Source organism: Anas acuta, chromosome 26 (genome assembly GCF_963932015.1).
Source record: "Anas acuta chromosome 26, bAnaAcu1.1, whole genome shotgun sequence".
NCBI lineage: Eukaryota > Metazoa > Chordata > Aves > Anseriformes > Anatidae > Anas > Anas acuta.
Window position 1 is genome coordinate 3,687,764 of NC_089004.1, and position 4,028 is coordinate 3,691,791.

Consider the following 4,028-nt stretch of genomic DNA (forward strand, 5'->3'; position numbering starts at 1 on the left):
TTTCCCTCTAAAAAGCCAAATCCTCCACCTTGCAGACAGGGGCTCCCAGCACGATGCATGCGGGGAGTGCGACCAGCCGTATTATCATACAGAGAGCTGTGAAATCGAGGCAGAGCAAATACATTCTGCTGTGATTTAGGGTTTTATGTCTTGGAGCGAGGAGTGTTTTTCCCCCTTCCTGGCTGTTTTGGTTGCTGCATGTTTCCTGGGGCCAGTGCGTGACATTCAGAGATCGGGAGCGGAGGGGGATTTTGCTCGCTAACGAGGAGGACAATTTGGGTCTGGGATTTGCAGCTTTGGGGAAGAGGGAATATCTGTTAGCTTCTAAATATCTGTTCATTTATCAATGGAAATAAGCATTTCTTTTTGGCCAAATAGCACAGCCTCAAGGATTTAACTCTTGGGTCTGGACTAGCATTTTCCACCTTGCTCAGACTTAGGGAAAAAAAAACATTACAGACATTTCACTACAGTTCCCACTGCGGGCACAACAAGCATTCATGCTTATAAAGACCAAGAGACAGAGGCTGTCTGAAGGGAAGCAGGGATCTGCATACCCCACCCTGCTGGAGAGGAAAAATCCCCCCACTCAGCAGCTGCTTGTTGAGCTCTGGCATTTGATGGCTCCAAATTAATCGAATAAACAAGGCACCTCTGCGCAAAGAGCAATTAGAGGCAGCCAAGCCCTGCTCCTTTCCCCAGCTGCCTCTGTGACAGGTTAAAAACCCTTCCCAGCATCAAGGCATCCCCAGCAGCTTTTGGAGGCTGCTAAGCGAGGCTCAGGGCTGACAGCCAGGGTGAGCTTTCCCCCGGTAAGGCAGCGGCCAATTAACCTGATGAAAAGGAGGGAGACAGAGCAGACAGGGCTTCTGCAGGGGCAGGTGAGGCCTTTCAAGTGAGGGAGAGGAATAGGCAGAGAGAAGGAGAGATTTTTGGGGTCCCCAAAGCTCTGTTTTGTCTGGTTGGTGTGTTTGTAGGGTCCTTTTCCCCAGGTATCCCTATGGAGGGATGTCCTTGGGGTTCCTATTCTTGGGTATCCAAGCAGTGCTCTCCCCCTAGGATGTACACATGTATCCCAGCTGCAATTTCCACACCAGTGATCCTGTGGCTGCTTGAAAACATCCCTGTGTGTATGGGATCAGTGTTCATGCTCCCATATTGAAGGTACTTGCAGGTGATGGATGGGGCAGCAGCCTGCACCAGCGGTGGCCTCGGTGCATGTAGAGGGGACGCAGGCTGTCTGCAGGGAGAAAAGGAGCAGGGACCAAGGAAAGTGCTCTAGTGTTCACAGGGCTGACCAGACCAGCAGCTACATACACACTCCTTGCAGCTGGTCTGCGTGCAAGCTGCGTTTGCACCCCATCTACACGACTGACTGCGTCCCCAAGTGCCATCTGGCATGTGTGAGCCATGCAGCAAATGTGTTTTTATCTGGGAACTGCAAATGCTGTGCATTTCGTGGGAGGTCAGCTAATTAAGTGATCCTAGAGACGGGAGGAAGAAGTCAGCCCGCTGCTGAATCCCTGTTTTTTTTTTTTTTTCTTTTGTGAGTTAGGAAAACTTGCTTGGAGCCTCTGCAAAGCCAGAAGAAAATGAAACCCCTTCTCAAGCAAGCCGCTCTCAGGCTGAGCCAGGGCTTTGTGGATTTCTCCTTGTTAGGCTCAAAATTACTTCCTTCATTTTCCCCGTCACTCCTGGAGTTGCCTCGAGCCCCGGGGCTGCAGGCAGGCACAGGGCTAATCCTTCCCGAGCTCTGCTGTCTGGTGGACTTCAGGGCCACGCGATAGGCTCTGGTGCTCGGGCAGAGCGAGGCACCATCCATCACGTCCACTTGAGACAGCTGTCAGCAAAGCTAATCATCTGCTGCCCGAGCGATGTTCCCCAGACCTCTGCTCGCCTCTGGGAGAGGCTTGGTCCTTCCTCGGAGCCACCAAAGGGGATGGGGACAATTGCAGAGAGCAGAGGGAGCCCGGTGGGAGGACAGGAGCTGGGTGGGCACCCAAGCAGCTGGCAGGAGCACGGCTTGATGCTGCAAGTTGTGTCTGCAGGAGCAATAATCGCAACCGATGTCATTTTAAGATGGGAAGTGTAGCCCTGTGCTCCCTCCCGAGGCTGGAAGCACCATAAATAAGAGGGCAAAGCTGTCCCCTGCCATCCGAGAAACCTGTAGATCAAAGTCCCAGCTGTCTCCACCTCTGAGATTCTCAGCGAAGAGCTGCTTGTCACATTATTGTGTGTCAGCATGGCCACGCAGGGTGCTCCCCCAGACATCCTCCCTCTTCTGAAGCCCTGGGGACTGTGCCCAGCTGAGCCATGAGCACCTCGTGTCCTCTTGTCCCCCCATGGAGCACTTCTGCATGGTCAGTCACAGTGGCCTCCCATTTTATTGGGACAGGCAGAGGAAACCAGTGGCTCTGGCCCTTCAAGGGATGCTGTGGGACACCCAGGAGCTGGAAAGTCCCCAGGGCCATCAGCACTGTCCCGAGGAGCCCAGCAGAGCCAGGAAGGTGGCATGGGAAGGGGACACCCTTAGGAACCACTTCTGTTCAAACCAGTGGGGTAGGTGCTTGCTGATCCTTGCTCTGCCTTCGCAGGGAAGCACCCCTGCATCCGAGCAAGTGGAGCAGTGATCTGCCCTGAGCTGAACTCCCTGCTGGAGACAGATGAGAGATTGCCGCGTGTTTAATTCATGGCCCTGCGTTTCTATTTCTGGTTGCTCTCAGGCCTCCCTGGTACAGGGAGGCACCTCTCAGGCACTATTTCCCTTCTCCTTTGCGTGCTTCTCTGCCAGCAGTGCGTGCCAAGCCAGCCGTGCTGGTCAGCTTCAGGGTGATGTGGGGCCAAAGAGACACAGGGGTCCTGCAGGAAGGGGGCACCCAGAGGTAGAGGGGCTGCAGCTCTGGGCAGGGCTGCCTGGCCGCCACCGCAGAGCTCTGAACACCTCTCCGCATGTTCATCCTGGTGGTGCTCACTGCAGGGCTCTGATTCCATTTTTAAAGGCAGGGAAACTGAGGCTGAGAGGCGTCAAGGTCATGCAGGAACCTACCTTTAAGTTCAGTTTCCCCTGAGTGTGAGATAAGGCTGGGGGTGAGCTTTGGGGTTAGGTCCAATCCTGCCTTCAGTCTGGGCTTGACCTCACGCAGGGCTTGCAGTGCAGTGAGAAAATTGCCCTTTCCACATCCTTTCCTCCCCGGCCACCTCGCCACCCAACAGATTATTCTCGACAGAGCAACCTGAGCAAGGGCAGGTAATCCACGGCTCCAAGCAAGCTGCTGCATCACTGACCTCCAGCACTGCAGCCTCTCCTGCCACTGGCTTCTGCAGGAATTTCCCAGGCTAAAGCAAGCTGCAAGATACACATATATATATATTATTTTTTCCCTCTCTCTCTTTCTCTCTCTCCTGCAAGCTGCTCGAGAGCAAAGTCATTGGCATAGCATAAATAGGGAGCACACTGGGCGTCCGCCGGCTAAGCTGAATCCCCCTCCACCCCCTGCCGTTTCCAATTTGTAGCCCATATTTTAATTCCCTGCCCCACTGTTCCCTTCCTGCTCTCGTAAAAGAGACCGTCCTGCCCGAGCAGCGGCTGGCAAAGCAGCTGCCATTTGCAGCTAGATAATGATGAAGATACTTTGGTTCTCGTTGGGGTTCCAACCGCAGGAGCTTGGTGCTGCTGGCACCAAAGGACAAAGTTGCTTCTCCTGCTTTTATCCTTTTTTTTTTTTTTCCTCTCTCCTTTAACTGCAGGATTCTTTTTATTTTTATTATTTTTTTGTGTATAAACTTTGAAGGCTGTCCTCCTAGGGCTGGAGGAAGGGAAACACTTCCGAAGTGGAAGCTGTACTGGAATTGCTCGTAAAGCATCCTCGTGCCCCCTGGGGAGTGCTGAGCAAGGGCAGACCCAGGGCTGATTTAAGACTGGCAGAGTGCTGTTGTGTCCTTCCTCCCCACCATGTGATACGGGTTCGTGGTGAGAGGCAAGCCTCATTTCGCTCAGTTTTGAAATGCTTGGTGGATTTTTATTATTT

The 4,028-nt window shown here is 53.3% G+C and overlaps 1 long non-coding RNA gene across 2 annotated transcripts; it reads left to right on the forward strand.

Moving 5' to 3' along the window:
• The first annotated feature begins 689 nt into the window (after positions 1-689).
• Positions 690-3,311, forward strand: LOC137845042 (uncharacterized). Of its 2 annotated transcripts, XR_011090080.1 has the most exons (3): positions 690-797; positions 1,060-1,164; positions 1,556-3,311. It is a non-coding gene; the product is annotated as an uncharacterized lncRNA (long non-coding RNA). The 2 variants fall into 2 exon arrangements; XR_011090079.1 differs by having other exon boundaries at positions 761-1,164.
• The last annotated feature ends 717 nt before the right edge of the window (positions 3,312-4,028 follow it).